The 12,140-nt window shown below is 31.5% G+C and overlaps 1 long non-coding RNA gene across 1 annotated transcript; it reads right to left on the reverse strand.

The window, feature by feature from the left end:
• Positions 1 to 2,094: 2,094 nt before the first annotated feature.
• On the reverse strand, positions 2,095 to 9,056 carry LOC118198580 (uncharacterized). The gene is made up of 3 exons (XR_015038395.1): positions 8,846 to 9,056; positions 8,113 to 8,159; positions 2,095 to 2,745 (listed from the first exon to the last, which is right to left on the reverse strand). It is a non-coding gene; the product is annotated as an uncharacterized LOC118198580 (long non-coding RNA).
• Between the last annotated feature and the right edge of the window lie 3,084 nt (positions 9,057 to 12,140).

Raw genomic sequence — 12,140 nt, forward strand, 5'->3', positions numbered from 1 at the left:
GGCCTTTACCGAAGCTTATAAGTTGGGTAAATCAATGTCTACATGATCTTTTTTCTGATTACATACTTTTGTTTTGTGTCATATGGGGACAAACTGTATACTAGTTTTTATGCCTGCTTTGAATCAGACACTAATTTTTGTTTGCAGCACCACTATAGGGTTTGCAGTCATACCCTGCTACACGACACTTGAACCATTAGCATCTATGTTCACATATTGCTCAATTGATTTATTAGTTATAGCTTATGTGCATACATTTCTTTGTCATATGTGTATGTATTTTAATATGAATCTTTTGTAAAAAATAAATTAGACTTGCATATATGCATAGGCAAGCTAGTTTGCTATACGAAAATAAAATAAAATTAAAAACCCTGTTCCTTAGACCATATCAACTGGCTGTTTACCCAAGTCTCGTATATTGCTGTAGCACCAGATGTTAAATTTAAATCGACCACTTCATTTGAAAGTTATAAAATGGACATTTGTATACTATGTTATCTTTTAGTACATGCTCAGCTGTTGAATTTTTATGGCAAAGGTCCTGAGGGGTATCTGCTTAAAAGAAGAGATGCCCTTCTTTGAGCACTTTTTGAATGAAACTGACTTGTATTCGTATTAAACACAGTTAAAACTGTAAAAACAGAGATGTAGCTAACCCATTTGATAGAATTCAAACCTAAATTGTATCACCAGTATTCTGTGTCTTATCTATTCGAGAACCGACACCGGTGGGTATTCTTCTAAAGCAAGATTTTGGTTTATGTTTGCATATAGATATTACTTATGCAGTAGATCATTATCAGACATATAAAAATAGTGATATCATTGAATGAAATTTAAAAAAATAATAATTCCATTTTGCTACAAACTTCATACACAGGAAACAAGAGAAATAATGCTTTGAATTTTGCTCATCAGAAGAAGCATTAAATAATACAGCACTTTTGATGAGCACAGTTAATTGGTGTGTATATGTATTTTAATCAGTGAGCTGTTCTAAAAGATGTTTCATGGAATGGTCAGACTTTCTTAATTTCTCAACCAGACTAGCAGCATTGTTCATCTGACATGAGACAAACTTAAATTAAGATATACATAATTTTTAAAACAGGGCACATAAATTTCTATATAATGGCTAACATAAATTATATTTTATGTTAGCCATTATATAGAAAACTGGCTAAATAAACAGAAAATCTAAAAAATACAGCCGCCTATTCCACAAACAAAAAAAGGACAAATAATCTTAAAATGAACTCAATGATTGCAGACTATAGTAATAACAATTTATTCAAAATGAATGTAGATACAATATTTTACTTTTAAACATGTCAAGAAACTTGTAGTGATCATCCAGCTAATTCAGTTTGCTTTTAAAAAAGTGTGTTTTGAAATTAAAAAAAAAAAAAAAAAAAAAAAAAACAAGAATTTAAAGAAAAAAGAACAAGAGCTTTCCATTATTAAAAACTGTTATGACCTAGAAGAAATCTAATCATATCCTTTCACATTACCATCCATGCACACCAATCACATAATCATCCAGCTAGTTGGAGAAAAATGGTTTTAGGTAATGAATTATTTTGCTTTTTTAATTCCCCTGATATGAAACTCAGCCAGATCAGGTTCATGAATTTAATTGTAAAATACGGGTATTGAGAAGCAACTGTCATTGGCGAAGGGCTTGGACATAATGTAGATGACAGTAGGAATCTGCCCCATAGTTATCCCTATGGGACGGACGGATAGAGGACTAATGTCAATTTCAAAAATATGTCTCTGCAATAATATTTTATTAAATTAATTATGTGAGGTTTGTTTGGTGCATTATGAAAAATGAGCACTATTTATGAACAACTTAAGATACTTAACAGTAAATTATCATCACATACATCACAAAAAAGAAATGTATCTCTTTGAGTGTGCATATAGTGAGCTTGGATATATATATATATATAAAAGTATATTTTATTTAGTATTATAATATATTATTCTTTTTCATATTTTTATGTTAAATGATAATTCTTAAATAGATAAGAATGAATGAATTTATAAAAACAATCATCTCAACCTTTATAATAAATGACACCTAAAGGTTTTCTCAAAATTTAATACAGTTATTCCCATACATGTTGATTTGGCATCCATAGTTGTTATGGCCAAACTATTATAATGCAAATAACAGAAGAAAAAAAAAAAATACAAAATGCATTTTAAATGAGAACAGGCCACATCATGCCAAAATAATTTGTACTAAAATTCCAATCATAAGCAAAAATATACAAGTATAAAATAAAAAAATTTAAAAAATATTGTTCTGACATCAAATACAAAACTGCTTACTTTGCTTATAGTACTTAACATTTTATTCAGGGTTAAATTAAAACATCAAAATTCTCAACATTAGAGATACAGAAAATATATTAAAAAAATGTATATGATACAGTATACAATCTCAGCATGCACAATTTATCAATTAAATTTGACTTCCTTTATACGTATTTTTCAAATCATGAGAAACAGTTTTTGGCTGATTTTTGTGATGAAACATTAGAAGATATTTTCCAAGAAGGGATGCTTTAAGGCAAACTGGCTTGCATTCATATTACACGTGGAAAAATCATGACGACGCTTATGCAGGCAGTCCATTCACCAGGATTCAAGCTATTAGTGTTCAGCTTCTCACCAGCTTGTCCACTGGCACACAACAGCCTCTTGTAATACATTATCTGCAGACATGAAATCCTGTATTTATATGAAAAGAAAAAGTTATACATTCAATATTAATTACAAAACCCATTTTCATACATGCCTACTGACAAATTATAAGTAATCCTCAACTCATGATGAGTATTGGTCCAATAGTTCCATCATAAGTTCATACTGATGTAACTCAGGGTCTTAATAAAATTATACCTTGGTATGTTTGATTATATTGTTATGAATAAGGCTTCTGTTTTACATGAAAATGGTTTAAGAAGGTATAAACTTATGTGACATTTATAAACAATTTTTTGTATACATTCACATGAATTTTATAAAATTAATACATATACATCCCTTTCATTAGTTGATAAGAACAAAAATATATACAAAATTCTTTTAATTAAAATAATGGATAAGTAACTGTTACTTATTTGAAAGAATTATTGTAAAATACAACTTAGTGAAAAATTATTATTCAGGTATGATCAGAATCCTATAAAAACAATGCATGTATGCATAAGCTGTTTATATTTTTCTGTAAAATAAACATTTGATCTGGACAACTGCATACTTTTATTTCAAGATGCTTTTTTAGTTAGGACTACCTAATATACACTGATGTTTGTGAAAATCACAACCATGAAGGAATTATGCACTTTGAACCAAACTTACATGAAATGTAAAGTGAATTAAGACATACAAATGATTAGAATTACAAAGGGATTATGCATGCATGAAACGAGAACTGGCAGTTGTAAAGGACTGTAAAGTTGTGCTGAAATCTGTTTATCATCCTCCGTCTGCAGTGAACATTTAATTTGTGCTCAGTATGCCTCGTCAACAGCAGAGGATGCCATACCAACAAGTTTGAACGAGGCCACATCGTCTGTATGCAAGAGGGTGGACTTTCATATCAAACAATCACAGCCCGCACGCAGCACAATGCCACAACAGTGATGCATGTTTGGAAGAAATGGACAGCGAGAACCAAACAAGGTGAAATCCTGGCAATGGGGCACACAACAGCACAGGACGACAAACACCTCATCTGCATGGCTGTGATGGATTGTAGAGCATCCTCTCGTATGTTAGTACAATATTGGAGCACGGTTACAAGTGTTCGTCGCTGTCTTCTGCAACATGAACTGCATGTAAGGGTTCCTCTACGCAGGATTGCCCTGTCGCTGAGTAACATATGCCTCCGACTTCAGTGAGCACTGCAACTCAGAGCTTGGCGTGCTCTGTGGCAACAAGTTGCTTTCTCCAACAAATCTTGCTACAATCTGGAGTATAATGATGACAGAGTATGCATTATTTGATGCATTCCAGGCACTATATTTTAGGGGAAAAAAATGCCTGTGCACAAGCCTTCTTTAAGGTACAACAGGTTTTGCATCTTCCCCAGATATGTTGCTCAATCAGCATGCCTAGGATTTCATCGGTCAGCGACTCGCACGTACAGCTAGTGGGCCACACACTGAAACTGAACTTTCACATCAATTCAAAGCCATTCCCCAGGATTACATTCAGAACCTATACGATTCAATGCCACGATGTGTACAGGCTCTCGCTCAGCATGACAGAAACCCAAAGTACTGATTTTCCAACTTTCGTTTTTTTTTTTTTTTTTTGCTTGTAAATGTGATCGTTTACTTGTATCACTATTGGTAATATGCGGAATAAATTTCATTCATTTCCGACAATTCCTTCATGGTGTTGCATTTTTCACAAACATTAGTGTGTCTACAGCATCCAGTGCCTGCTCAGCATCCTCTCGTATGTTACTGAAGATAAATGACTAACTGAAGACAATTTTTAATCTCTATTGAAATGCCCGTAATGATTCATTGCTAAGCACAGAAACTTAAATAACACTTGTCACTCCTAGCAATGCCTCATTCTGCCTCTAGTCCATCATCAGAAAACTCCATCAACCTGCTGTGGAGGAAGCTCCACGTTTATAAAATCATTGCCATCATCTTCAAAGGCAGAATTACAGAGGTTCTGGGAATCCCATATTATCTTTAAATTCTTTCAAAGCTTTTCTCAAGCCTTTTCTTGTACAATGCAATCATAAAATGCTTGTTAAAATTCTACTCAGTATCAACTGTAATCTCCAAATGCGGCTTTATGAATTTGTGTCCATCATCTATACAAATTACACTGACCAAAAAAAAAAAAAAAAAAAGCATTATCTAATTTTTAAAATTACATTATCTTTCGGCTATGCCGAACTGGATGACGAAAGGGGCAATTCTCAGAACCCACACATTTCCAGGAAACCCGTTATCGCTCAGATTGGGACCACGTGATCCTTCAGAAGCAGAACTTTCATCTGATTGGTTCATTTCTACCCCGGACAGAGTTTCAGCTGAAACATTTTTGGCGAGGTTTGAAGAAATATCACATAGCCGCTACATTGTTTCTGTAGCTAGGTGGGATTCTTTTTTTTCTAAGAATCCTCCCATTTAACCAGTGATACCAAAAACTTGTTTCTCAGGAAAGTCCCGTCTAGCAGGGACTGTTGATAGAAGTAAATAACCGCTTTAATCAACACTCACTAATAATATAGTAAAATCACAATGACCAAAATTAGCCTCAATCCACTATGTCTAATCCGTTTTCAAAACACATGTTTCACTTTTGTGATAAGAGGAGAGTGGAATGTGGAAATGAACATGAGCTCAGCATAAGAGCGTATAGGTAGTGATCACTTTAGGTTTTCTACAAATGACATTCAGTGGATGAGTTGAATGTTGCCTTTTTTTCCCTCCGAGATAGCTAGATGGTGTTACTAGGTGGCTTAAAGTACAGTCAAAAGTCTTTAATCTGGAATGATCTATAATCCGGACCTCAAAGCTACAAACTTTCTGCACATGCTTAAACGCATGCGCATATGCGTTTAATGTATAATAGACGGTATAAGCTAAGCTAAAATTATCTATTTCAGTTAATGTTGCAGATCGCGTTGTTCCTTATTCTTCTAATTGGATCCGGCTTATTATTTTTTGCAGACTGTTAGAGCAATTTTATAAAAAGTAAGCTTGAACTTTCGATTATGTCAAAAACAGTTTCCGATTCTGGAGATATCAAAGGATTTACAAGCGAAAGCATGTTTTGATGTCCATCAAACAAAAAGTGGAATTGCTGCAAAAAATGGTTAAAGGCATGAAGAAAGTGACAGAGAAGTGATTTGTTTCTCTAACCATTCCGAAATCTGTTTATCAATTTCGCGCTGCTCTGCGGGAGAGGGGGGGGGGTACGTTGCAGCGCACAATGAACTGGAAGTTGATCTGTCAGCACTATCCTCATCTTCAGGGCAGATGTTTTTATTTTATTCGGCTTATAATTCCTCACTAAATGCAGTATTTCATCTCGATGTCCTCCGTCTTTGATATGATTTAAATCAAATTCATCATTATAAATATCACGAATACACATGAAATAGTTTTCTGCTTACAATTTTCTAATTTCAACTATGCGTAATATATGCTTTACACATGCGCACGTTGAAAGAAAAGTTTAATAAAGTAAACAAATAAATATTAAACTTTTTTTTGTAAATTTTGATACCCTTTAGATCATAATTGCTCTTTATTTCATATTTTTAATTTTATAATTTCTGCATGCCACCTTAAAAGATTTAAACTGATGAGCTATAATACAAAAAAAAAAAAAAAAAAAAAAAAAACGATAATCCGAAATCGCCGAAGAGTCCAAATTAAAGACTTTTGACTGTTTATGATAACCAAATGAGCACCACAGCATTTAATGGGTTAATATACGACATAATTACACAGATTGGAATTTGCTAGCAAGTTTGCCCTTGAAACAGAAAAGAAAATTAAAAATCCTGCTCCAGAGGACATTCCAGCTGGCAACTTTATGAAATTTATAATTACTGTTACGAAATAATTTGATCCAGTTTTGTGAAATTAACAAAATATATGGCATTAATGAACTATACAATCATCTGATGCATATTTTAACTTTGAATGTCAAAACAGAATAGGGATTTTTTTTTGCACTGTGGCTGATTCTTACCTTTAGTCATAAAGATTATTATTATGATGCATGTTGCTTTATCGAAGATCTGCCAATGATGGATTACTATATCCCCCCCACTTTACAGTGCTCAAATTAATAAAAACATTTCCCTCATTTTCCACTTTTTCAATACATTATTAGAACGAGCTTTCCTATAGTTTAAAATGTATTTGTTGATGTGGTAATCGTTGTCTTACAAAGACAAAATCCCATAAATACATACAAAGGTTACATTGAACCTTTCTTCTTGTAATTTTTTACCTTAATGCCAACTTAACACAAGAACTGTTGAAACACAGTGAAGCAAACACAAACTGACATTCATTCTATGATTTCAGCTGCATACTCAACTTCTCGCCTACGACTCTGCAGTTGTGCAATTCTAAGATGTTTCTTCAAGTAAAAAATTGGTCGATGTGTGCATGGATACCGAGGATGCGTAATTCTTAAAAATGCACCAAGCAGTGGGTGATTCTTCATTGTTTTTCTTGAAGTCGTGTTATAGATATTTTTGCATGTTTACAGAATTAATTCAAATTTGCAACCAGCGATATGATGAGTTAGCGATTTTCTAAAACACACGAAAACAATCGATTTGGCGACTTGGCAGTTTTTTTAAAATTCGCCAATCTAGACCATAATATGTAGTTTTACCATATTGCTGTTGTGAAAAGACATGTTTGAAGATGAGTACAAGTTTAACAATTTAAAAATACTGTAATCCTAAAAACAAATCATATGGACCATGGCAGACAAAAAAATAAGAAAGGCACTGCAAAAGCATATGGTTAGACATGGCCAGAATCTCATAAAAAATAGCACACATTAGCTTCTTGGCAAAACATACTTTGGCTCAACTTCGATGTTAATGTTTCTGGTTAAGTAGAAGCAACATTAAAACTGATTTGCAGTAAATGCTGCCAAATGAACACATAACTGAAATATTTGCTGATATTAAGAAAAATATTAATTTGTTCAGCTAGACATTTAGCACCAATGCTCATCCAATAACAACAACAAAATTATAAATTTGTTCACAGAATGTAATAAAAAATTTGTGTAAATAAGTACATAAGCAGCAGCAACAAAAAAAAAAAAAAAAAAAAAAAAAAAAAGGCACATCAATATCACTGCCACACCATACAATTACGTTTGAATAAGAAAATAGAGTTATGCGCACAGCATTGAAAGAATACCTTTGAAGTACACCATATTCATTTCTAGCCCTGAATCGAGCAGAACCATGTAATTATTTAATCTGCAACTACATTCTGAAATTTAATAATACATACAAATTATATACATTTAATACACATTTTGTACCGAAATTAAATAATTACAATTATAGTTTTTACTAACCTATACATGCAGAAATTCAGGGAAAAAAGATCGCAATCACCAGTTTGCTTTAAAAAAAATGAATTAACATAAATAATTACAATTGAAAGCTATTCATTTAAGCAAATAATGAATTATAAATTTTACCTTACAATCAAGAATGAGAATAGCCATATCATACCCACACCACACTGCATACAGGCAAGAGAACATTAACTGGGCTTAATAACAAAACAACCATCACGGCGAAAGCTACTGCTTCTTGCCGCTGCAATTTTTAATTTCGCTACAAATAACAGAATAATACTAGAATTGCTTACAATAAGTGTACATAGAATGTTAGGCTTTTGGTATTAATATTACACGCTCTAGCTCGGCTGAAGTTAATATGTTAATGTTTCTGGCTAAGCATGTTCAACTAGATGCATTATTAAAGCTGATTTCCAATAACGTCTGGAAAGTTGAGCGCAGATAACCAAAATATTTGCTCAGCCAGATATTTAACATTACTATTAATACGATATCAAAGAGAACATGAAAAAATGAGTATATTTCTTCAAAAGAACACAGAAATACAAGAATATATTACATATCGCAGTATTTAATAAGAAAAATGGGTGAATAAGTACATAAATGACACGAATTTTTTTTCTTCCTTTTAACTGCACACACAAACCAATAAACTAATACAATTCATAAATAATTTTGTATTCAAAGTTAATTAAATATTTACAAAATCAAAAATAATTCTTACCTATACATTCAGCAGAAAACGAATTATGCCTATAATTGCGGTCTGTGCAAGAAAAAATATAATGATTAAAATTCAAGAAAAAATATAATGATTAAAATTAATCAAAAAGACAATTAAATTAAAAAAAGACTATTCATTTAAGTGGAAAAAGCACTAGAATTTTAATTTATTTGAATTTCAACTTAAAATTTGGAACAATAGATATCACTCGCATACTTAAGACTACACCACCCCACCACGTTCGAGAACAAAATGGCGCTCGATTCGCATGGCACATTGGAGGCATGTTCATGCGCAGATGGTATCTGCGCAACCAGTCGTACGTTTAGCATTTTTACCATGTTTCAGCTAAACGTCCGACGTCGTACGGGTAGACACTTCCATCACTTTGTAATCGATTACGAAGTCTCGATACTTTGTTTACGTTTTAGGCGGAATTGTGGAAAATTTTGCGGAACGGAAAAGGGCTTTCACCTTCATATTTTATTTTATTTATTTATTTTTTTGCTGTATACGAGACTGGACGCAATGCGAATAAATCTCTATGATACACAGAAACTTGCTCATATTGCTGATACAATGATCAAGAGTATTGATATGTTTAGTTAATTTCTGTTGTTAAAATAAAAACCGCAATTGTGCATGTAATGAGTGTAAACAATAATGAAAATTTAGATATGTCTGTATTGTTGACTAAGTAGTAATAATGCCTGATTGTAAAATATATATTAGACTACTGATTGTATATGTACGATTTAAAGTAATAATTACGTAGGGAACACAGCAAAAGAATCACTGAATTTTTATTTATTTGAATGACCTATAATTTTTGTTTTGTTCATAGGGATATATCTTTTTTAGGTGATATATCTATTTTAATATATTGTGTTCTTAATTAATTGTGTGTGCATATATATACAAATAAACGGGCCTTAAAACTTGGGTTGATTTAGTAAAAAAATTAAATATAGTATAATGTGTTATTATAAACATTATAATACTATACCACACAAGCACTTTCTTATATATGTAATATAATCTTAGAGAAATACCAACTGAATCCTTCTTTGAATATCTATAATATTCTCTGACTGTGTTGTTTCATATACAATGATCAAGCAAAGAGAGCGTTAAAATTTTGCTCCAAACGGCTGAGATGCGTGTCTTAAATTTTGTACTAAACAGCACAAACTTATGTCTGGAGGAAAGAAATTTATAAATTTTGTTTTGTCTACGATTTTCATTTCTCTACATCGAAAAATTATACTGGGGTGGGGGCACCACTTCACTTAACATTTGATTTCAAGTGGCATCTGATGTTTTATATCAATAAAAATATGACAGTTCATCCTAATTTTAATCTCTTCTTTATTGTTAGTTTTAAGAAATTTGCTTCTTATTTGCATTTTGTTCTCTTTCTGTCAGTAGATGATGTTAAGCATTTGGCTTTTATTATTTAACCATACTCTCCAATTTCTTTCTGTTGCTTCTCATGTAGGCACATGTTTCTTTTTCATTCTTGCAGCAGATATTAAGATGTGTAGTGCTTCAAGTGAACTAATATTTTGTGGACTTTTGTTTGCTATTGATTTCTTTTTAAATTATAATCCTGCTTAGTGTTAAGATTTATGCGCTGTTTATATCAGGTAATTAATAATTAAAAAACTATGTATTTTCATCATTTTGTGTACATTTTAACCATACAATTATTTTGTATGTGAATAAATTTGTATTTATTGACTTTTCTTTACACCCAATTATCCCTAAAGTATATATGCCATGCTGAATGCATTATTTCAGATTCAAAATGTATACACAGAGAGATGCATATCATATTATGATGATAACAAAAGTGGTAATTTAATAACATTGACATCAAATATCACCTATCTAAGACAACCACTTCCATAGAAAATTTTTTGTAGCAGCTGTGTCTGACTGTCTTACAGAAGGTTCACTGTATTTTGTGATTTAGAATTAACTCGTTGTAATACTGATGCAATTTAAGGTTACTAATATGTGCATTCAGCTGTTTTTCTTTATTAGTTCAAACAACCCATGTTATTGATCAAAAAGCAATACCTTATCGTTAGTTATATTATAAAAATTAAAAAATGGCTTTTGGAAATTTTCCTCCTTATGCAATGATTTCCAGTTTGGTAAAAAAGCTTTCATAAGTTGATCTTACTATGGGCACGTATTGAATTTTATTTAGTGTTAAAAATCATTTCTATGGTATATGTACATATTTTTACAGTTTTTAAAATACTTCAGAAATTCATTATCTCATGCCACAAGGCATGCATAAAATAAGCTTATTTCCTTGTACTATTATTAAGCTGTCCAGAGGAAGCCTTTTTTTGACAATGGATCACTGAAAGTTATGCTGTATCTTTCTGTTAATTAGAAAATAATTTTGGATAATAAAATAAATGTATTAGAAAAATATTATATTAAAATGAAATTTTTAAAAAACATAATTAAATTAATGTATTAGAAATCTGTAATTTAAAGCAAACCTTCGTTCTTCAACTACATATTCATTTCCGATACCCAAAGGCTAATTCCATCATAATAACTTGTATTTTAATTCGTCATTATTCAGCAAAACTTTTTGATTAAAAAATTCTGTATTCGTCCTTTGTGATAAAAGCCCAAGATACGAACCTCCACCATCTGCAAAATGCATTGCTCTCTTTGTACAGGATCTCTGTGGCTGTTACTGGAAGCCTAGAGTATGTTCAAGCAGTAGTAAATAGGCTTCCTTATTCTCTGTTTATTTAGTGTGTGATATATTTGTTTGTGTGTGTTTATTTGATAGTGTGTCTGTATATATACTTTTGTCTGCCATTGGAAATAAAAATATATGCATTACAAATCCGAGTTATTAAGTATATTAAGGCTGTTTACATTTTTCATTCCAAAACATATATTCAATTAAAATACATTATGCAATTTGTGTTCATCTACATTTGTTAATGTTTAATTAATGCCAACAGAAACATGTTCGCATAAATTCCTCTAAGTAATTTAAACATGAGGTTGTTTAAGAAGGCCATTTTTTATCCATTCATTTATTGAAATATTTGCATTACTTCTTATATATTAAAATTTACATATATTATGTACTTTTTTCAGTAGACAATCCAAGAATATTCTATATGTTACAATGTATGGTATATGCAATAATTCCCCCCCCCAAAAAAAAGAAAAAAAATCTTATCCTCTATTTGTGATCTTATTATCTGATTGTGTCTTCTTCAAAATACACAAATAATCTGATGGAATGAAAATA

Source organism: Stegodyphus dumicola, chromosome X1 (genome assembly GCF_044657685.1).
Source record: "Stegodyphus dumicola isolate Sdum_Otavi_A_Nest chromosome X1, ASM4465768v1".
Lineage (NCBI taxonomy): Eukaryota > Metazoa > Arthropoda > Arachnida > Araneae > Eresidae > Stegodyphus > Stegodyphus dumicola.